Genomic DNA, 24,048 nt, shown 5'->3' with positions numbered 1-24,048 from the left:
ATTATTCCCCCAAGGATGGAAGCCTTTGTATTCTTAGTTGCCTTTTCTTGGGTCTCTCATTAGAGTTCACAGTTCTCATTGTGCTATGAATAAGTTCAGTTCTCTCTGTCTCTCTGTTTCTGCCTCTCTCTCTCTCTCTCTCTCTCTCTCTCTCTCTCTCTCTCTCTCTGTCATTCATTTTTAGTTTTAATTAGTTTACCAGATAAATTTATCAGATAGGGCTTCAGAGGAATTTACAGTTTGGAAATTTTTGTAGAAACTTTTTCCAGGAAAGATGGGTGTTGGTAGAAGACGATAGTAAGTAGAAGGAAATGTCTGAGCAGTATTTCTGTTCCCTAGTGTGTGTGGGGAGGCAGGAGGTCACTGAGGCTGAATGCACTGAGCAGCTTTATGAGTAAGATCCAGGAGGGAGGTTGGGGAGAAGAAGAACAGTGGTGGAAAACTTGACTCACTTGAAAACTTGCCCATAAGCCTGTCGTGGAAGGAAGAAATAAAAGGTGATCTCATCAGAGCTTCCCCCTTAGCGTTCGTGTATGTATTCTGTTCAGTCTCTCACTTTTCATCCTACCAAGAACCTTCATAAGGTATTTCAATAACTTTGTATGTTAGGCACAACATAGGCCTCTCATTCACCAGAAAGTGAGACTCCAGTCTGAGACTTAGGAAGAACCTGCACAATCCTACATCATCATCCAGTGGCTCAGGCCTTTTGACCCCTGAAGCAGCTTCTCAATCCCTTATCATGTCTCCAATATGAATAATATCCAAACACCCTAGAGATGCATCTCTGACCTCACATCTGTCTTCAAAAATCTCTGGTGACTTTTCCAATGAAGTTTTGTAGGCATAGGTCATGGTAGATCTTATGGCACTCTGCACACCAAGTAAGGTGTCAAAACCCTCTATGGTAATGTGCAACTGGAAATAGAATATCATGACCAAGGACAAGGAAACTATAACTAGCCAAATACATGCATTCACATGGTTGATGTGATTGAGCCTTCTACACATGGTTTTTAGAATCTAAAGAATAACAGGGAAGGAGATTTAGCTGGAAACCAGTAGTACCCTAGTAAAATTGTGTGTGTGTGTGTGTGTGTGTGTGTGACAGAGAGAGAGAGAGAGAGAGAGAGAGAGAGAGAGAGAGAGAGAGAGAGAGAGAGACATACTGGAGACAGGAATTCTATAAGCTCAAAGCAATCTCCTTGCATTAAAGGAAGGATGTTCCTTCACAAAGACAAATTGTGAGCAATACCCTTCAAATCTCCTAGGCCCATACATCAGAACCAGAGGATGAAGAGTGTATCAAAATAACTTCATCAAAATAACTAATAATGTCTTTTCTGAGGCAATTTGATGGCAGAGAGACATATATATAGGGGAAAACCTACACATTTAGACAACAAAAATGTGTACTACAGCATCACAATAGCTCACATTTTGAAATTATCAGTAAGTGACTATATAAAAGCATTTCTAATTTAATTAATTAACTAATTAACTACTTTTATTTATGTCACATGTAGGGATTCAGACCCACAGTTGCCATGGTAGGAAAGCAGATGTGACAGCCCAGTGTTGGTAGAGACAAATGCAAATTTTCCCACAGTATTTATTCTCCCTGAGTAACTGGGTCTCCATCTGAAAGCAGATTCTGCTGTGCCTTGATGACTCACTTCTGAGGGGCTCATCCCGCAGAATGTTTAAAGAAAGGAGGCCTGGCACCAGGCCTAGAGCTGGTGACACAGTGGCTTCTTGCCTGCTTTTCTAAAGTTGCCCCAGTGGGCACATCTGTGCCCAAAACTTGCCTGCTCTGACAGAAGACAATGAAGGCTTGTTCCCTGTATCCAAAACGATGACTTCATAGTCCTTTTAGGAGTTGGCAGGGGGAGGTAGAGAATTAATGTAGTTAAATGGGCACACTGCAAAGATTGAGTTTCACATTGGGTAAAAATCTGGACTACTTCCTATCTGGGAAACTGTAAAGTCCAACACATTAACTACATTGGCACTAAGCGTCCCAGTTTCCTCCCATTAAGCTCATTTGAAAGGCAATCACAAGTGTGCAGCCCATTAGCTTGACATGTATAGACTTATTTTTTTCTTCCTTTGTTGAAAGCATGATACAGAACATCAATCAGCCTTTAACATTTTTTTGATAATGAACCATAGATACAAGTATATTTTATATTGTGACTCAACACACATTGACAAAAAGATTTTATGAAAATTCCAGTATTATGTGTAACATACACAATTCATATTTGTTAATTTATCTCATTTACAAAACCCTTCTTGTGACTCATTGTGTTGATTCAGTGATTCCAAAACAAGCTGTAACCTATAGATGGGAGACAAAGATTGCAAGAAAGAACATAGAAGCTGGATGTCTAGGCTCAATTCCTAAGTGTTCAGCTTAGTTGCTGGATGAGGTTTTCTGAGCCTTAGTGTTTCAGTTAGCATGGACCAGGTTATGCTTCAGTAATGAACAGTCCCATCAATTTAGAGAAGTAAAATTACTAGAGTTTACTTCATCCTCATCCTGTATTTGAGGCTCACATTTTTGTAATGTCTCACAGATTCAGAATGCAGGCGGTGTCATAATAGCAGCCTCACTTCTGCATCTACTGACAGAGCAATTTGACTTTCTGCTGTGAGCACTCATGGGATTCCTAAGAGAATTAAAAGAAAGAAGGCATGGTGGTTGTACATGTTATAACTTCTGTTTGTGTCCTGATGGTCTTGTTTCCATTTTCACCCCTGAGAAAATCCCACCCAGTCATGTATGTTACTATTCTTACATGGAAACAGTGTTTTTCCATAGGTAGCTTCCTTTCTCCAGTCTGCTTACCTTAATTCTGTTCATTATCAAGACATAAATATAAGGCCTTGGTGAGTAACCTTCCATGCACATACCCCCTCAAATGCCTTCTCCATTAGAAGTAGAGGCCTCCTTCATGCCCTTCTTATTGTGGCTTTTTCTTTTCCTTTGCTTCCTTCAGTGCTTTGTCCAATCCTTTCAGTTGCCTCAACTTCAGTTGGTCATGTGATTCTTCTTGATGCCAGGCACCTCCTCTGTTATTCTAAGCTGCCTTTTCTATCATTTTATTCCCATCTCAAGAAATATTTGTGGTTCCTTTCTCCTAAGCACACAGACCTTTGCCTCATTTTAGAGTCTACCTCAAGGGATCCCTTCCTTTCTCATTTTCTTCTGCCACTATGACATGGTGCTCTGGCCTTCTAGCTCTCTGCAATGTCTCTACAATAAAATAATAACCTTTCCCCAAGTTTTGTGCACAGGTCTTCTACTCAAATGACCTGTTCTCAACTGTTGCTTTCATGAAGTCAATGTTCCTTACATTGATTCCCTTTCACTTGGGGCACATTCCCCTCCAAAATGTGAGCTTAGAGTGAGATGGGTCCTCTCTCCTTCTAAGATCCCCCAGGATTTGTCCAAGTTTGATATGTATACTGTATGTGATGGGCTATGCATCCAGTGTCTTCATTGTCATGTTTAGATCTATGTTTTAGAGACAATATATATCCAGGGTGTCAGTGGACACTTTGTGAGTGTCTCCTGAATTGAAAAACTCCCGAAAGGATTTCTTGGGAATTTTCTAATTCCTTCAGCTGGCCTGAATTCTCTATTCTGCTCTGGACTTCTCAGTACTTTGTAGATTCCTCTAATTGCTTTCCATTTGCTATTTCTTGGCATGACTGGATTTTGATCAGGAATATCTTACTCATTATTGCAGTTTGAAGAGGGCCTGGTGCTTTAGAATGGATAGACTGTTGACAGAGAGACACCCAGGTAGAAGAAGACTTTTTAGTGATTGGAGATATAGGGACTATATTGGGAGAAATCTCCATCTATCAGTCTTTTGGGGCAAGCTGGGTAGTGATGACCATTGATTAGCTTTTGATAGTAAACATGTTTATCACTCAGATTAATGTCTGCTCCAAGTCAGCCAAATTCTGCTTTACCCTCCCTTCCTGGAGTCCAGGGAAATTAAGATGCTTGACTGTATGATCTGTTATTCTTTGGTAGAAGAAAGTGATAGAAGCACACAGTAGGGCTCCAGGAGATCTGCAGAGAAAAAGCTCATGGCATTCCAATGCACATTCTGATTAAAACAAATATGTCCACTCCTAAAGATGGGCCCAGTAAATAAGGACAGTGAATAGTCTACATATGAACATAGTCATTTATAATGGGAGCCATCTTCATGTGCAAAGAATGCCATGGAAACAGTGTCAGTCTTTTTGATCTCTTGTTTTTTTTATCCCCATCTCATTCTTACCTGGGATGATGGAAAGGGTCACCTATTTGGTACATTTGGGCCTGAGAAATTGGTGTGCAATGATTCACATCAGTCTCATTCTGCATGTTTACTACCCTGCTCTATCTGGGATCAAGAGAGACTCCTTAGAGCCAGAATTGCCTATAACCTAGTATGCATATCTGTGGAATTCTGGAATTCCATTTATTTTTTCAGAAAATCAAAATCTCCAATTTAATTCATGTTTTTATTTTGTGTATGTGTGTGAGCCTACATGTGCTTGTATGGGCCACATACATTCGAGAGGCTGTGGAAGCCAAAAAGAGGGCATTGTATCCCTTGGAATTAGAGTTACAGATGGTTGTAAACTACAATGTGGGTGTTTGTAGTCATCTACATGAGCAGTAAGTGTCCTTAACCACTGAGCATCTCTCAAGTCACATCAATATCTGCAGCTTCAGTATACTGACAATGAAGGTGATGCTCTGATCTTATTTTGCCTCCTTATCTTTCTTGATTTCTTTTGAGCATGAATGAGCAATGGAGTATGAAGTCGAACCATTCTATTGCCTTAACTCTGAATTTGGAGAAATATCAAGTGATATGGTTGATTTGTTTATTTTTGATGTCTGGAGGTAAAACTTCAGTTCAGTAGCCATATTACTTTACTACAGGGTCTAAGGGAAGATAGATGGTCTGAAACAGTAACCAGCAGGTAGCTTTCTGATCCAGGACCATCTTCTAAAGAAGAGACTAGATTCACCCTGGGGCAACTTTTCTCCTTTGTGATCAGACCATAGAATGATGAGAATGGACATGGTAGGTGTTGTCAATGAGCACCATTCTTAAGTATATATTACTGAAAAATCTCCAAGTCTGGCTGTCTCCATTCAACCTGGCCTGCAGACAGGGTATCTAGGGCTTCTTTTGAAAAGGGGTGTGCTCAGAAGCAAGGATATCTATTCCATTCAAATGTAACAAAGAGTTTGCAGGATCTTGAGGTGGAATTAAAATATTTCAGGTAAGAAGTTTTTGTAACACTATCCCTTCCCAGATTATGTGTACATTGTACATGTTGATTATAAGAGTGGCATTTCTGTTTTTAACTGGACAAAGAAGTATTATGATATGTGGTAGAGGGATGCATTGTAAGCCCAGAGAGGAGCAAACCTGGCAAAATGAGAAGCCATGCAAATATTAACAAAAACTGAAGGAATCATACTTATAGAAACCTATGATTCCTATAATAAGCCATGTGGTTTGAGCATAGACAAAAGGCATTATAATTCACTAAAAAATTTCACATTTTGCTATTGATTTCAAATGAAAACTAGAATTGTGACAGGAGGAAGGACCAGAGAGAACAGTTGCCACCAGGGAGAATTACAAGTAGAGATCAGGTCTTCTTGCCTCTGAGAACATATAATGTAACAGAAAAATGAAAACCAATAAAGGATGAGTTTAAAAGAGCTGATAATGGTGTTAGGATTATCAAGGACTGCTGTTGTACACTGATGAACAGTGTCATTTGTGTTTCCAGGTTGCTTGATGTCTGACACATGGGTTATACCTACTTGTCCTGTAATATATGGATTTTCTTAATATCAGTTTAAATATCTTACTTTTAACAAACCCCTCTATATTAGTTTCCAAATTTTGCATATATATTATATATATATATATATATATATATATATATTTTTAAACCACAAATTTTGGGCTAGGGCAAAGGTTTTTAGCCTTACAGCCATGGAGATATTGGTTCAATATCCCAGAAACAAATTGCTGAACACAGTGGGATGTAACTTGAAATTCCAGTTCTGGGGCGACTGAGACCTCTAGTCTTTACTTCTTAAGATCTTTGTGATAATTCCTCCATCTCAATTGCTTTTTGTTCAATAGTATCTACAAAGTGTCTTTGACTATGCATAATAATTCCTTGGTGTGTGTTCAGGGGAGGGTCATCATTCTTTTTACCATAACTTCGAAGTAGTTTCCTTGACTTTGCTTCAGCTTTATCAATCAAGTCAAACACAGCTGTTCTTAAATGGTCAGTGGGAGTCTCTCCTGGAAATCTGTCATCATCTATTTCCGAAAACTCAGAAGGCAAGTGTTTATTATATCCATTTTATAAATGGGCAAATTGAGTGTTGCTTAAATTAAATGACTTATTCAGCCTGTAAGAAATGGGGGATGGGATTGAGTACAATAGATCTTTCTGAAAGAAAAAAAAAAAAAAAAACCTCACTCATTCCTTTCAATGTTAAATTCCAACTTCAAGGTAAACATTCATACTATGAAATGCATGGATAAGACACATGCCAAAATTTCACACTCTTGCTGTCTTAGTGACTGCAGAGGTACACTAGATGGCCAATATAGCACTCCTTGATAGTCAGCTATTACCCTTGCCCCAAAAGTTGGGAACAGCCCAGACTCCTTTTCATTCTCTTAGGATTCTGCTCAGGATACCCTGGGTTTGTAGGAGACACACCCAAGTGCCCTGCATGAGTCACTGACTCTGCCCGGAGCTAAAATATGATGAGGCAGGAAGTCTTTGGCTGCTCCAGTCAGTGAAATGGTTTTCATTACAGTATTTCTGCCGAGAGCAGCATTTCTGTCTTTTGCTCCCTATCACCATGACTACAGAACTGTGGGCATCTGACTGAGCTGGCAGGAGAGTGCTGATACAAGGCATGGAGAGCCCTGAGTTGGAGTTCAGGCGACCCAGATAAGGCATCAGCATTGCTTCTGACTAGTCTTTTGACCTTGGGGCCTAATGTCTGAGTCTTTAGTCCTTTCTACAGCCTTGGTCCCTCGCCACTGTTACAAATTAATCACTATTCCTTCTGTCCCTTTCCAGGTGGTATAACATTCTGAAGTGCCTTGGGTTTCCTTGATGGAGCCATGATGAACCATGTTGCCATCACAGTGGCCAAAAACCTGTTTATCATCTCAGCGAATAGGAACAAGCTGAACAGACTTCTTGCTTTCAGTATGGGTGCCCTGGTGATGAACAGAGTTAAGAAACACAATCTAGAACTAAGAATGAAGGGACCTAGATCAGTGGCAGTCCAAGATAAAAGGGCATACTGAAGAAAAGAAGGTATCTTTCTTTACTTTTTAAACTTATTCTTTTGAAATGATGTGTCTTGTCACTCAGGTTAGCCTCAGGCTTCCCATGTAGGCCAGAATGACCTTGCGTTTCTGATCTTGCTGCCTCTGCACTTGAGTGCTAAGACTGTATGTAACACCATGCCCAGCTTACGCAGTTCAGGGTGTCAAATGCAAGGCCTCTAGGCTTTACAGGTATGTGCAAGTATGTGAAACTACACCCATGCATTCTGTATCAGCTTCCATTGTCTGGAAGAGAGTGTGTTCTCATTTCTTAGGTTCTAATGCTTGCCCAGTTTATGCAGTTCTGGGTGTCAAATGCAAGGGTTTATTAGGCTATGCAAGCACTGTACCAATTGACCCATGTCCCCCAACCTTCTTAAAATTTTCTAGGCCAGGAAGCACATTATAAAGACAAAATGGGGTTCTGACATCAAAGGACCAGTTGCAAATGAGTATACAAATTTCTATCTCAGGATAGTATCCAATTCATGAACTAACTGCTATATGTTTCTCTAGAATATTTGTAAGTAATGATACTCATTAAAAAGTATGTGTCCTTGTAGATTCCTGGGAGTTTTCCTGGTAGCAGGTTTTTCCCTAACCTTGAAATAGGTCAAGGTCATGACAGAGGCACCCACAGAGACAGCTGAACTGAGTTTGTGGAAGCACATGGACTCTGGATAAACCAGTAGGGTACTTGCATGGGACCAACCTAGGACCTCTGAATGTGTATGACAGTTGTGTAGCTTGGTGTGTTTGGAAGGCTCCTAGCAGTGAGATCAGGACCTGTCCCTGGTACTTAGCTGGCTTTTGGGAACCTGTTTCCCAACCTGAAATTACCTAGGCCAGCCTTTATGCAGGGGGAGGAGCTTGGTCCTATCTCAACTTGATGTTCCATGCTTTGTTCAAGCCCATGGGAGGCCTGCCCCTTTCTGAATGGGGATGGAGGAGGAATAGATGGGGAGAGTAGTATATGGGAGTTGAGAGGGGAGGGAATGAGAGAAAAGGAAGGAGGGAGAAATCTGGTGGGAAATGTAAAATAAATAAAATCACGCTAATAAAATAAAATATGTGTCCTTAAAGTAGTAGTGCTTAGACAAAGCTTGATGCATAAGCTATCTCAGTCTTTACATGATGAGAGTTTGAAGACCACTTGCAGGGAACTTAGAATCCTGGCTCTGCTACTAATATCCAGGTTATTGGAACCTCATCTTTTGAATGTGTGTAGGGAATAATGATAAAGAAGAGACCCACATCTTAGCACTCTGAGGGCTGAAGAACCATTAGAATGTCTGGTTGGTTAGTTCTGTGGAAACACAAATAAGTGGATCCTCTTCACTTTTCTTGAGTCTTCAGTGGAGAAAGGAACTTCAGATCTAGAAACAGAACCCCTGGGCTTTCAGAGGAGACTCATCCACTCATCAGTTGTGTTATCTTAGACAACGTAACTCTCTGACTTTCAAGATTTTTAATCTTGAGACTGAGGGTACAATGAAAGGATCATCATCATGGTGGTGGGTTAATGAAATAATGTGTGTAAAGACTTCAGCAGTGTACCTGACATGTGGAATTTGTTTGCTTCATCTGGATGTTATCCTATTGTTCTGTGATGGACTTAATTAACATTTATATCCTGCTTTGAGTTGAATTCCATTTTCTGAGGTGTTGGGAAACATTATTTGCTATTTAGGGCAGAGTTAAGCCTTTCTGTTGAGCTCACACACTTGTAAATGTGTGCATGAAACTGTGTCCTGATGTAGAACAAGGAGCACATATTTTTTCTGGCATCCTTATTTTCTAATTCTGCAACATCTGCAAATAATTAATGGAGAGAGCAGCCTTACAGCTGGCCACCCAAATGCATCTTAAACATTTAACTTGAAAATCTAGAAGGATGAACCCAGAAAACTTCTATAAATTTCAAAATACACATTAGGGACTTAGATATATGCTGTTTAAACATATACCTAAGATGACTCAAGATTGGCTGAGTACAAACTTTGTGGATGTCAGGGAAAGGGCAGTAAAGGTAAGCTGTGTGCCTTCAGCTTGCCTGGACTAACTTTGGGAACAGAATTAGATGGCAGGAGATTTGGCTCAACTCTTGGCTCTTGTACATGCATGAATAAATTCAGAGGGCAAAGGACAGTGAGGAAGTATTGGACAGAAATGGCAGGACAGGAGGCAATATCTGGGATCCTTTTAGAAGTCAGTTGCTTTTTATCAGGAACAGAGGCAATAATATGTATACATTTACAGAGTAATTGCAATGTATGGGATGTCTTTCTCTTGAGTTGACAGTGGTTTAATGCTATTTTATAAGCGAAGGGACTGAGGATCAAAGCGTTTTTTTAAAAGTTGCCCAGATCTGTAAAGTTCACAAATACAAAATGAGAACTTAGATGCTGATATATTTGATGTGAGACCTCTTTGATGAAGTTGTTAAACGGAGCATATGTCATCTATGGAAGAATTTGAATATTGGTGTATTTGAAGGCAGAGCAAGGGATCAAATAAACTTTTGGACAGGAGATATCTTAGACATTTTTCTATTTCTGAATTGAAGATGCTGTGTTCAGCTCAGTAAGTAATCTGTTGAATGTTTCTGGTATCTCTCTCTGTCTCTCTCTGTCTCTCTCTCTGTCTCTCTCTCTGTCTCTCTCTCTCTCTCTCACTTGCTTGGTGTGTGTGTGTGTGTGTGTGTGTGTGTGTGTGTGTGTGTGTGTGTGTTTATGTCTGTGTTAAAGTGTGTGTGTTTGTGTGTATGTGTAATTATTACATCTTCTAAAAGGCATGGTGCTGATTTTATCTACTTGGAAGTTACCTGTCTGATATTTGCTGGAGAGTTAGTTTCATTTTTGACTAAATATTTGGAAACTCTAACTTCAATTCAGACCTAGGATGATTTAAAATTGCTTACATATGTTTCTTTAGCTTTTGTTTCCCATGTTTGGATGGAGAGAGGAGCAGATGTGTTTCCAAATGAGCATTAGTCTCAAAGTACTTTGGATGTGGGATATCCATCCCTTGGTCCAAGGGATGGTTATCCCATCCTCATTTACTCTGGCCCCTAAGATGAGACACCTTCCTTCACCTACCATCCTTCTGTCATGGTCCAAACTATGACTGATATCACTTAAAATTATGATGAATGTTCTAATTATTGTCTCTGCCTCAAGCCTTCCTTCCTGTCATGCTAATAACATTGTCAAGACTTTTATATTATAAAGTGATACAAGCTTATACAAAAGCCCCAGCATGAGACTGATCCAGACTCCAGGAATATGGGTTTCAGTGAGGAAACCTCAGAAATCTACAGGACCTCCTGTAGTAGTTCACTACTTATCCCCAGCATAGGTGTGGACTTTGGGAGCCCATTCCACATAGAGGAATACTCCCTGAGCCAAGACACACAGGGGAGTGCCTAGGCCTTATCCTAAAGGATACTATAGACTCTGATGACACCCTATGGAAGGCCTCACCATCCGGGAGGAGCAGAAAGGATATGTGATAGGTAGGGTTTTAGTTGGGGGGGGGTGGTAGGGGAGGAAGGGAGGGAGAAGGGAACTGGGATTGTTATGTAAAACAATCCTGTTTCTAATTCAAATAAAAAAATCTGGAAAAAAACAGCATGTATCCATTTAGCTTTATAAATTGTATCACAGTACACTTGATAGTTGACTTCCCTACAAAAATGTTCTTCAAGCATTGTTGTTAGAAAAAAATCTCCAGTTTGCCTTCCAAATTTTTTACCAATCCACCTATTCAACAGTATTCTGTGGGAGTTTACACAAAAAATTAAACTTAATAAAATAACACAAATAAATTAAACACTGAAACTTAACAAAAAATTCACATTGTCAGATATTAGCCAGTCTGATGGGTAGGAGGTAGGGGAAACTCTCATTTTTATAAATATATGTTTGTTGGAAACATTTATTCAATCTCTTTATTGCATTTTAACTTGCATCCATTAGCGAAAGTAGCTATCCTTTATTACATTCCATGTGTGCTGAGATTTTCTCTTGTGATTTGTCTGTTAGAGTCTTTGATGATTTTTGGCTTGATAGTTAGGATTTATTGTATTGGTATGTGGACAATTTTTCTCTTGAAGAGATAATAATAATTCTTTGTTGTTTAACAGCTGGCATAGGCTAGACATGGTACTCCACTCACTTGAGAGGTAGAAGAGGAAGACCAGGTGTTCAAGGACAACTTTGTGTATATATTGAAAGGCGATGGAAGAGCCTGACTATCAATCAACTAAGCACCAACCAAACATGGGTTCAAATCTTGTGAATAACCCTTTCAAGCTGATGGCTTACTGTTCACATTTCTTGTGTTTTCACAAGGTACAATTGTTTTAGTTTTAGTTTTCCTTGGACAACGCTAACTGGATTTAGTGGATTGTATATACAAAGAAGGAAGAGGAGGAGGAGAAATAAGGAAACATGAAGTTGAATGAGGGATGTGTTGGAGGTTACAGGAGGAGTTGAAAGAGGAAACTGATATGCTTACTGACATATTTCATTTTGTATACATCTATGAAGCCATCAAAGAATATGATGAAGAAACGTTCCATGTTTTCAGTTTTATCACTGGTACATAATTCAATAAATCCTTTATTCTGATTTCAATTGCTTTTTTCAGTCATTTTCTCAGAAAAGTTTAGAAAACTGATTTTTTTTATGTTGTAATCTTCAATTTTTGGAATTTATTTCTCTCTAAATCTGTGTTCTACTTTTGTTTTGTTTCCATATGGAAGCCCAATTGCCTCTATTCAATTTATTGAAAAGCATATCTTTTCTGTGCTGACTTACAGTGCCAACACAGATAATGCCAGTTTTCCATGAGTCTCTTTTAAAATTCAGGGTTCTATTATACTGAACTATTTATTTCTCCTTATATCAATACCATGTTCTTTTACATGCTACCGTGTTACAATGAGACTTGGTATCTAGTATTGGCATACTTTATAACTTTTCCTCAAATCTTTCATTTATACTTTAGTCTATTTGGTAATCAGAAATTCTGATTGGTCAATTTCAATGAAAACTTTTCTGGGATTTTAGCTACAATTGCAAGCAAAGGAAAACTAAACCCTACCAATTATTTAAATAGAAGAACAAGGATTGCTTTAACATAGAAAATTTTTTCTTCCACCAATATTGTTCACTTTCTTTTATGTCTTTTTAACAATTCTAAACATTTTTCTTAGACTATAAAACTTTGCTAAATATTTAGAGGGCCCTTAGAGGTTTGTTATTATTGAAAAAGTATTTTTAACTTTTATCTATATTGTAATTGGCAAAATCATTTCCAAAAATACTAAGGGATTAAAATTTGAACTAGTAACATGGTAAGTTTATTTTTTCTAGTTGCAATAAAAACTTCCTAGTTATATGGTTCTAAAGAGAAGGACAGTTTACCTCATTTTCCTGCTTTTTAAAAAATGAATGTGTAGTTTTCTTATTGTGTTGGCCAAGGATCATGATTAATGTATAAAAGTAAGGGGGGGAAATAGGCATCTTGGTTTCACACAAATTCTAAACTAACTTTCTCTGTGTAGAGCCATATCACTAAATGGGCCTTATAATGTAGGGACTAAAAATACAGTGGGCTTGAATTTAGGTTCAAGCCCACTTGATGTCACTTAAAGGCTGTATGATTTGAGCTAGTTCATTTAATCCCTTTGTAATTATGTTTTTATATTCATCAAGTGATTATGATAATAATGCTTATATCAGAAAAATGTGAACATTAAATAAATGAGTGTATGTGGGAATGTGTGTGTGTGTGTGTGTGTGTGTGTGTGCGTGCGTGTGTGAATTAGAACAACCTACTACAAGTTAAATCTCAATAAATATTTGATAAAATAAAGAAATAAACAATGTTTGGATCATATTTTGATGAAAGTTATTAATATACTCACACACACATTTTCTGTATCTTCAATTTTTGATATGGCAGACTTAGGCAAAACTTGTAATTTGCTCCATTTATCATCATTATAAGGTGAATATTTCTTTAGTTTTGTAGCTTTTTTTTGGAATTGGTATGCATCTTACAGCCATTGTCTGAAAGGTGCTTTCAGGTAGCAACTTATACTTCTTTTACATGTGCAAATGGAGTATATAATTAGATAGCAATGCTCTGATAATCTGTTTTGTTTGTTTGCTTGTTGTGTTTATTTCAGAGATAGTAATGACACAAATAGACATGGCAAATTAGACTTGGGAGAGTTCAGGGGTCCTCAATCCTATGCAAAGATTTACAAGCAACTGAGAAGATGTGGGAGCAGAGGAAGTGGTCTTCCCCAGGGAAGATCACAGCAATTAGTTCTGCCATGCCAAACATTGGCCTTGAAACATGCTCTGATATGTTTAACTGAGCTATTTGTATTTTAAACTCTTCAGTAAGGTTACAGAATGATGGGCATTGAAAAGAGCATCGACAATGTAAAAAGACAGGCAGTGACTTAGCAAACCTTGGAACCCACATCAGAGCTGCACATGTCATTGCCCATGGTGCCTTGAACACAGCAGGTACATTGCCTGTAAGAAATTACAGGTCCTAATCTCTGAACTGTAACTCAGTTGAGGTGGGCAGAATTCTGAATACAAAAAGAAAGATATTTTGGACTTACTCAATTTATGTTTTGCTATTCTGCATGCACCAGTGTGAGCTAGAAGTATTTGAGATTACATAAGTCAAGATGAGCTTATTGTTATGTATTCTTATAAGAAAACTAATTAGAGAGTGTGTTGAGTTGATCATATAAAGATCAACTTTATATGTAGTGTGTGTGCATATATATACATATGGAGATAGATGTACATGATAGAGATAAATATATAAAAAGATAAGTGAAAGATAGAGGTACAGATAAACTGGAAGTAATTGATTAGAACAATTGTGAGTGTTAATTAAGAAAGTTTGAAGGGTCCACTCAAGGCCTGTGATTTTTATTATATTCTTTTTATATTTCATTATGTGCTTCTTCCATTTTATCTAGGTTTGATGCATGATTTCTTCTTCTTTACTATCTCTGTAACTAGACCTTACTGAAGGTTTTATTAGAAGACTTTCTTGAGCCTGAAACTTTCTATACTAGTGATTGTCATGTTGATTTTATTTTTCATGTGGCTTTGATTTCACTTTTATTTTTATTCAGACACTCATCGTTTTAAAGGATTAGCTACGTTGTGTGTTAGGTGATTTTGTTTTGTATGAGTGTCTTAGTTGAAGGCGTATTCTTTAGTGTGATTATTTCCTTCTTTATCAGAAGATGTGAAATGTTTTCTTGCAGTGGACCTTGAGGCTGCTATGCAAGGATGTGTTTCATGCCAACTGTTTAAAATTCCTGCTCTATGGTGATAGTGGTGTTATTTCACTCCGCTACTTAAGGAGCATATCTGGCTTGTTTCAGCTTGACCTTTGAGGCTAAGCAAACTTCACATACATAGGCCTTTTTCCACCAGGTGTCTTCATTCCTGGCAAGTAGATCATTTAATTATCAGTCTCCCTTAGCAGAAGGGAGTCTAACTCTAGTCATCAGTCTACTTTATGTTGAGTGAACATTATGAACCGCTGTCCCCATAAAGCAGAAATTCTGTTGAGCCTGGAATCCAGAAGATTAACAGTTTATCCCTCACCATATAATGCCAGCCTATCCCTTCCCACAGGTTATTTGTTACAATTCTTGTCCTCTCACTCTTAGAGATGATGACCCCAGGTTAGAAGCTATCCAGGACATTTGAAATTTCTCATATTTGCCATTCACCACTGTTACAAGTTGGGATGAAGCCACAATGCCTGGATTTCACCCTGTTTCCTACCTGGCCAGCTTTGTGGTATTTCCTGTATGCCTACTTCATTATGAATGTCACCTCCACTTTATGAGATTTCCTTGCTTCCTGTTGAACGTAGGGCAAGTGAAAGTGTACTATTTGGCCCTTAATTACTCGGTTATGTCTTCCACTTCTAGGAAGCTGCTCTTAATTCCCTTAACACACCAGGCTTTAAAAACAGACTTTTCTCCATCTGATATGTGATCATCTCTCAGACTGCTTGTATTTAATCATTTGGTCTTACTCAACTCTGCATTTAAATGTATTTTCATATATTAATTGTGCAGTGTAATAGGTTTGTTGGGAGATTTTCATAAACTTGAATAATTTACTTTGATTATTCATCTCCATTGCTCTTTCTCTACCTTTTCTCACTTATGATAATTTCCTTCTTCCCCCAAAATAGTTTTCCTCCTTCTTCCATCTCCCTTACTGTTACTTCCTCCTCTATTTGTTATTTTGCAAACTCTCTTTCCCAACCTAGCTCCCATATGATAACATTTGTCCCATTTCTAATTACTTTTGATCAGTTTTTCCTTTATGACTAATGTTTTCTATAAGAGTGTATGACCCACTCATTTATTTCTCAGTCACCACACCTAGCACATTGTGGACATTAGCAAATAGTAGGAGAGTAAGCAAATAGAAGGGCATGTGATTTGCCATTCGGTCTGTTTCTTGTTGCAATTCATTGGGCCCTTTGCCTTTTATGTGGTATGGAAGAAACACATTGCTCTAGTTGCAGCAGCACAGCAGGGGACTCACTGACCTCAATCTTAACATCAGCAACATTCTGAGCTTCTTCCCAGGATGAAACAGAAGGTGATGCAAGACTGGTATGGAGTTGATGCGGTCCAGAGGAGGGGAGCCAGAATGTCCAGGATTCTTCATTACCACATAGTGCAGCTGTGGTGTGGCACTTGACCTCTCTGGGCCTGGAATGGTTATGATTGTATGGTAATTATTGGTGCATCAAACTCTCTTGGCCTTGCCTGTCCCTCAGACTGGTAGCAGGAAAGATCATCTGAGTTCAGAAGCTCTTGTGAGACCAATATGCCTCTTTCCTTTCTGAAGCAGTCCTGGTTGAGTGCACTTGGACAAAGGCTATGGCCCTGGCCTCAGCCAGCTGGTGCTGAGGAACCCACATTTTAGTTACTGACCACAAAAGCCACTCTGTAGCCTTGATTTCAAGATCATATTCCAGGGAAAGCTTTTGGTGTGCCAGAATTTCTTTCCTTCCATTTCCATCACCATTTTTTTCTGTGCAATGTAGTTAAACCATTTGCCTTTTATGTATAGGTCAACATAGTGACCTCATAAAAGTCAAGATGTGCAGATATAAGAATCTCTTTTGGTATTATTTAAAATTGATCATTTGAAGAAATAATAAAAAGATGAGGAGGTATTGAAGACTGAAATCTATGGTGCTTGTAGATTGTTACCTGTCTTCTCCAGACTTGTAACTGTTTCCAACTTGCATTTTCTCTGCCTAATATACTTAGGCAATTTCTTTTCTTTTCTTTTCTTTCCTTTTTTTTTTTTTTCGAGACAGGTTTTCTCTGTGTTGCTTTGGAGCCTATCCTGGCACTCGTTCTGGAGACTAGGCTGGCCTTGAACTCCCAGAGATCCACCTGCCTCTGCCTCCTGAGTGCTGGGATTAAAGGCATGAACCATCAACACCCAGCAGCAATTTTCCTTTAGCATACATATGCAAATTTCTTAATTAGCTTTTCTACTGGGGTTACATGTTAGAATTGCACCATAGTTACTTTTATGCATTTCCCTTGATCTACTGCAGGAATGCTACAGCTCTTTAGTAGTACATTTAGGAGAAGAGAGTCTTACCTCACTGATATGCCTAGAATGGTCATGCTGAAGCCTATTCATTAATAAAGGAGTGAAGTATTCTGGTATGGGGGTCAATTTAGATGAGAAGCAATCTTACAATGATGGTTGCCTTACCATCGACCAGTCATGTGGCTATGGAGAAAACATTTAATAGATAAGTCTACCAGCTACCAAGATTTTACTTGGCCCTCTTGAAAATGAATCACCTGGGTTAAGTCAAGGGTATTCATTTATTTGATTGGTTGGAAGTCAGCAGAGGATGTAAGAAAGCAGAGATGAGGCAGGGACCAAGGTGAATGGGGCGTCACATATGAATCAAATAACTCCAGTGGATGGTCACTTTTAGTAAAGCAAGCTTGGCAGTCTTAGCACTGTGGCCAATCTTTGAAAAAAGAACCCATATTTGAATTCTATGTGAAATATTGACATTGAATTAATGACTCATTAAAGAAATAAAAACAACTTAAATCAAAATATACACACAGAAAATGCTAACAATGCCATCAATATTTAGGGTTCAAAATCCTGGAGGAGGGATAGTTCCCTGATGGATTCAGGATCCCATAGAATAGGGATTTATAGTTGTTTTATAGTAGAGACACTATAAATGGCATGTTCTCATATATTAACAAGAATTATATTAGTAGGAGTAGTTAAAAACTGTCATGGGCTATTTCATAGGACTTATGATTCATCTACCAGCTGCATAGTCATTGTATACTCTGGAGCAGAAGATCTCTAATGTTAGCTTCATAGTTTGTCTTTAGATTTGACCATCTTGTCTGGCCTCAGTCCAAGCAGGGAGTCTGGGTGTCTGATAACAGCCTTCAGCAGCAACAGATTCCTTGGAGGCTAGGGATGCATAAAGTTTTGTTCTGGAAGAGAGGAAAATCTAAATTTCTCCTAGAAATTTACAACTTGGAGGTAGTACCACCATTGGTACAAAGGTGGTATTGACCATTTTCCCAGGACCAGAAATTGTGCACACTCTCTAACCTTGGCAGTGTTGAAACATCTGACCTGACCCTGATTGTGTCTCCTCTGTCCTCTGATCCCTTCTTGGTAGAACTATGACGATAGATTAAATCAGAATCTCCCAAACCCTCTCATTAGATGGATTACAATGTGAGAATCAGTCTGCAAGATGACCCTTGCCTGTTCCAACTCCCCCATGTGCAGTCTCCACAAATGCTACAACAGACTGAGTTATGTGGGTAACTAGAAAGGTCGGAGTGACAGTAGATAATACCTGAGGACAGTTCATAGAAGACACTGCTATTTCCATCTTGATCTCTCAGATAGTTCTGTTTGGGTGTTCAGGAGCTAACATGCCATGAAGATACTCAAGTAGTGCTGGGAGAAATAGCCAGCAAAGACTCCTGAACTACATGAATGACCCATCTTGGCAGGTGAGTCTCCTATGCCTGTAGTTTTGACCAAAATCTTAAATATAAACCTGATTAGTAACATTGAACCAGAATCACCCTAAATTCATAATGTAAGGCACTTTGAGAAATGTTTATAACTTTGTTCATGCCATTGACTTTTGCATTATTTTATTATGTGGTGAAGATAACTGATACACAGTTGTTATTTTTCTTTGTTTACTCATCAACTCTGTTACACATAAATGTATTTCTTCAAATGGTTTTTTTCTCTTCTGTTCTTTTAAACTTTCTTTTTATTTATTCTAATGTCTTTTACATATTGTATCTTGATCCCATTCATTTCCCTGCCCATTTGCATCCACCCTCTACTCCTGTACCACTCCCAATAAAACAAAAATTAAGAGGAAAAAAGGAAAAATATTTAAGAAGTCTTTTCATGGAAGTTACAGTGTGACACAGTGAGTCAAGCAGTAAACCCCTTTGTTCATATATCTTATTTGCAAATGTTCATTGCAAATAGTCATTGGTCTGGTTCAAGGGTCTGGTTCCTACTACACTATCGATGCTGGGTTCTTGCTGGGACTCTTCTCAGATATCCTGTTGTTGCTCTGTGTTGTGGAGATCCTTCAGCTTTAGGTCTGCAGGTCAGGTCCCTTCACATGCTCCAGCAGATCACAGATGGGGTGAATGTTGGGGTGGGTCAAGTTATAACCCTAGTTCTGGGCCTGGGCAGCTACAGGTTGCACTACCCCCAGTTCTCCCCTGTCCTCACTACCAGGGTGAGCTCTCCAGCATTGCCTCTGCTAATTCACCCCTTGTATCAATGAGCAAGGGGTGGGGACAGTTCTCCTGCTTTCACACCCTCAGGGTCGGTACCCTTACACCTATACCATCAGGGCCAGCTCTATTGTGTTGCTCAGGTAGGTACAGAGGTCATTCTCCCCTGTATAAGCTGTGCTGCAGCTTGTGAGGGGCAGCGACAGCTTTGCTGTGCTGTGTAGGTGAGTAGTAGGGACAACTTTTCTGAGAGCTGCAGCTGGTAAAGGGGAGGGTTAACTCTCTAGTCTGTTGTAGACTGTAAAGAGTGAAGGGTAAGTGGGGCATCTCTCCCCCTCCCACACTGCCACTTGACAGCCAAGTAGTATGGACAGCTCTCCCATGCTCACAACTTCTTTTCTCGTCTTAGAAATAAATATTTTCATATTGTTAATGATTTTAATTTTGTAAGAACTTTAATGTGTTTATTTAAGGTATGTGATATAGCCCTGAGGGGGAGGGTATGTGTGTCTGTCTGTGTCTCTGTGTTCTGTGTGTTTATACACACACATACACCCTCTGCCAACTAAGCTAGATTCCCCAGACACACAAGTTTATTTTAAAAATATTTTTGACATGACTGATTGAATTCTAAGATAAGAAACCTACTGATAAGGAATGACCAATCATATTTTCTTTAGTTGTATCCTTTGGAAATGGGGTTGCAGGTGTGTGAGATGCCTTGTGGGTTCTGTGAGTTGAAAGTGAACTTAGGTCCTCTGAAAGTGTATTTTCTGCTTAAATAAAGTAGCACTATCATGTGAAATCCTAAGCTCTATGAAATAGCTCACCCTACTTCTTTTCTACTGCTGCTAATATAATTCTTTGTGAATATAAAAAGATGTGCAGGTTACGAAGTTCTACCATACTATTTGGGTTCCTGTATTCATCATGGTACCAGGCCTGACCAAGGATTGAAAGCCCTACCTTTATAGATCAGGACATTGAAACATGGAAATGGCAGATGCCTGGTTATCCTTAGCAAAGCTGGTTTGGTAGCTGCTTCTCATGACTGGGAGCCCCACAGGCCTCTGTCTGCTGTGCTGCCCTAGAGCTTGCACATAGATGGGTACTCAACAGGGAGAATATAGCAGAGCTTGAAGAAAGGACTAGAGTGACTTGAAGACCTGGTATACAGTTATCAGGAGAGGGTGTGTGAGGAATCACAGAACCAGAGAACAGAAGGATGACCAGCTGGTTAAGCAGCTTTTGTGGCACATGCAATTACAGAACAGTCTCACTGTTCTTCAGAATTTAAATCTGTTGCTTTGCAAAGGAAAGAACACACACAAATGAATAGAAGCACAGACATATAACTATGCACGTGTGCATGCACAGACACACATACACACATTACAGTGAACATGTGATATCAAACACTTCTCAGATAATTCCCCAGCCTACAGTGAGATGCTCAGATGCGGTATTCAAATGCATATCTTACCCTCTCCAGCTCCTCAACCAACCCCCCAAACCCTCCCTCCCTCCGTGACTATATTACAATACCTCTGAGCTCATGAACATCTTGAATTCGTCCAGAACTAATTAGGGGAAAGTATATTTTGAGATATAGAGGAATGTGTGGAGCCTTGCGATTCTCTACTTGAGAACAGGATTTTTATGAGTATTGAATGACACAACATTCAGACCAGATGGAAGTCAAACATGTCGAAGCATGTTGGAGAAGAAGTTTAGTGGCTGTTTTTAGATTCAGAAAAACAAATGAACTCCTATTTCTCAGCTGTTTGCTTTAAACACTAGTCTTAAAATCAACAACATTTTCTTTAGCATTTCTTTTACAGGTCTTGGAACAAAAGACTGCTGATTTGGAAGTTGAGATCTCACATCCATCAGAGGTGAGACTGAGGCACGGGGAGGACTGAGGCATGACTCAAGGGATGTGATTGAGTCAGAGCAACAGAGACTCGTCAGTCTTGTAAATGAAGTCATGCTTTGTCTGCAAAGAGAGAAAGCACACATGGCTGGCTTTGATTTCTTTTTCTTTTTTTTTATTAGTTTTAAAATTCTAAGTGGATCACCCTCTTTCATTTCCCCACTTTACCTCCCATTAGGTCTGAGAATCAATTCAATTCAAGGGAGGTAGAGATCTGACGATAAAAGGCTGTGTTTCATATATGAACTCACTTTTTACAACTTGCTTGTAAAGTTCTGAGAGCTGGTCTAATGGTGGAATGGCTGAAGCCATCCAGTGCTAACTGTAGCAGCCAGAGGCCATTCCAGACATTTGCTCTAAGATCGTCCCCTCTCTGTGACATCAGAAGGCAAAGATCTTTCCTAGAGGCAGTGCAGGCTCTTTTATTTCTTAGGCAGCACATGTGTCTGCTCTGCCAGATGTCACAGCTAGTGAGTCAGAAAAGCAAAGCAGCTGCCTTGAGGCAGTAGATGGCCACAGAAAATTGAGGCAGAGAATCAATGACTTAGTAGCCAGGAGAATGAACCATTAAGAGTCTACTCCAAGGGCAAAGCTTTGGATCTTCTGCTTCCAGTACATTTTTTTCATCCTTGACCAGTTTGATACTTGGAGGTGGTAGATGAGAGCTAGTAGACTCTTTGTAATAGTCTTTACCTATTTGGAATACAGTAATGAATTTAAACTATGGAATTTTCTGCAAAAATAATTGATAGCTTTGTTTTTAATGCAGTATTTTAAATCGAATTTTTGAAAAGTGATTTGAACTAAATAGATAAATGTCAACAGCTACCTATGAACAATGATAATTGGAGCTACATCTGCCTGTGGCAGGTAGCATTCAGTAAAGCACATAATAGCCCTGATTCCAGCCATACATCTGAGACATTCAATTTTCTTGGGTGCCAGCTCTAATTCTCTAAAAGAGACTTCTTTTTTTAAAATCTTTTCATAAACTCAATGGAAGAGTTAATATATGTATATTTATTCAACAGATGACTATTTCTAATTACATGTCATTCATGATTTTAGGTTCTTGAGGTCCACCCAAAACTAGACAAAATATACAGTTTTCTGCATTACTTTCTTACAACCTAGTAGGGAAAAAACTGTACAATAAAATAATTTTGTTAGGAAGGAAACTGTGTGCTGATAACTAAGAGTCTAATGTGGAGAGTGGTTATCTTCAGACAGGATACGAAGTGAAAGCCTTGTGGTGGATTTCTAGGAAAAGAGGAGTGAAGACTTTCTAGATGACAACTTTGTGTGGTGGTGGAAGAGTCACTTTTTCTATTACTTATCAATCCATCCATCCAGTTAATTAGTTATCTATCTACCAGAATCTATCAATCAATCTATCTATCTATCTATCTATCTATCTATCTATCTATCTATCTATCTATCTATCTATTTGTTTATCTAATCTCTTGCAAATCTATCTACCAATACTATCTATCTATCTATCTATCTATCTATCTATCTATCTATCTATCTATCTATCTATCATTTGTTTATCTAATCTCTTGCAAATCTACCAATACTATCTATCTATCTATCTATCTATCTATCTATCTATCTATCTATCTATCTATCATTTGTTTATCTAATCTCTTGCAAATCTATCTACCAATACTATCTATCTATCTATCTATCTATCTATCTATCTATCTCTATCTATCTATCTATCTATCTATCTATCTAATCTAATCTATTAATACTATGTATTTATCTATCCATCTATCTGCAATCCTCTATCTTGGCTGGATAGATATGATAATAAACCCTTCAAACAAAGTTCTTACTTTTGTGCATGCCCAGTGAATGATGGGAAAAAAGGCTATATTTAAAAGGCTTGTTAAGATAAAATGGTTTTAAGTGAAGCAGTCCTCATCTCTATGCTCCGTAAGGAAGACAAGTCTGAAACTAGAATTTTTTAAGTGCACAAAAGCATGACTGTCTTCATGAGGTGGTTTGAAACATGCCACCACGATCTTGAGTGTGTTTGTGTGTGGCACTGGAGGGTGAGGAATCAAGTCTTTCCCAGACAAGAGACAGAAAATAAAGCTCCGGGTTGTATAAATAAGGAGGATCTGAGGGTCTTGAAACTTCATGTTAATGTTTTGATGCCATTGGAGAGTCATGGATGTAGTGTTTATGCAAAGAAAGGACCTAGCCAGGGGAAAGTTCATCTGTTTTGGAGACATGAGCCTCTGTTGTCTGCAAAAGAACCAATTACAGCTGGTTACAAATCGTCTGGTTTCCACATTTCAATAGATCTCTCTTTGGTCTTGGTGAAGGACAGAATTATACTAAAGAGTGAAGGAAACTGATGAGATCATCAACAGCCAATAAAAATTTAGGGAAGACTAGATGCTTGAGTTAAGCTATCATTTGGGTGTGGGAAATACATTTTGTCTCCATAAAAAAACTGGTGTTTAAGTTACTGTCTATGTGGCTTAGAAAGAACTAATACAGAAGAGAATTCTGAACCTGGTTAAGATGAGTTGCTATAGTGTAAGTAAGGATCTACCTCTTCATCCTATTGTGTCTTTGGAATGGTTAGACTGAATAAAAAAGGAAAAGTAGGATTGTTTTAAAAACTACAATTATTTAATTTGAGTGTGTGGTCCTGTGGAGTTGGTTCCCTCTTTCCGCCATGAGGGTTGCAGGGATTGAACTTAGGTTGTCTGTCAGGTTTGGTGGTAAGTACCTTTCCCACTGAGCCATGTTGCTGGCCCCAGAAGACAGGGTTGACTTTTAAAATAATTATCAAGGAAGGTAAATTATTCAAGATTGACTGTGGCAATTCACAGACCCAT

General features: G+C 38.7%; 1 long non-coding RNA gene across 1 annotated transcript; it reads left to right on the top strand.

The window, feature by feature from the left end:
* The first annotated feature begins 6,867 nt into the window (after positions 1-6,867).
* Positions 6,868-12,034, top strand: LOC118238217. Its single transcript, XR_004767984.1, has 2 exons — positions 6,868-7,386; positions 11,542-12,034. It is a non-coding gene; the product is annotated as an uncharacterized LOC118238217 (long non-coding RNA).
* The last annotated feature ends 12,014 nt before the right edge of the window (positions 12,035-24,048 follow it).

The sequence above is a fragment of the Cricetulus griseus genome, chromosome 2 (assembly GCF_003668045.3).
Source record: "Cricetulus griseus strain 17A/GY chromosome 2, alternate assembly CriGri-PICRH-1.0, whole genome shotgun sequence".
Classification (NCBI taxonomy): domain Eukaryota; kingdom Metazoa; phylum Chordata; class Mammalia; order Rodentia; family Cricetidae; genus Cricetulus; species Cricetulus griseus.
This window is presented reverse-complemented; position numbering and strand designations above follow the sequence as displayed.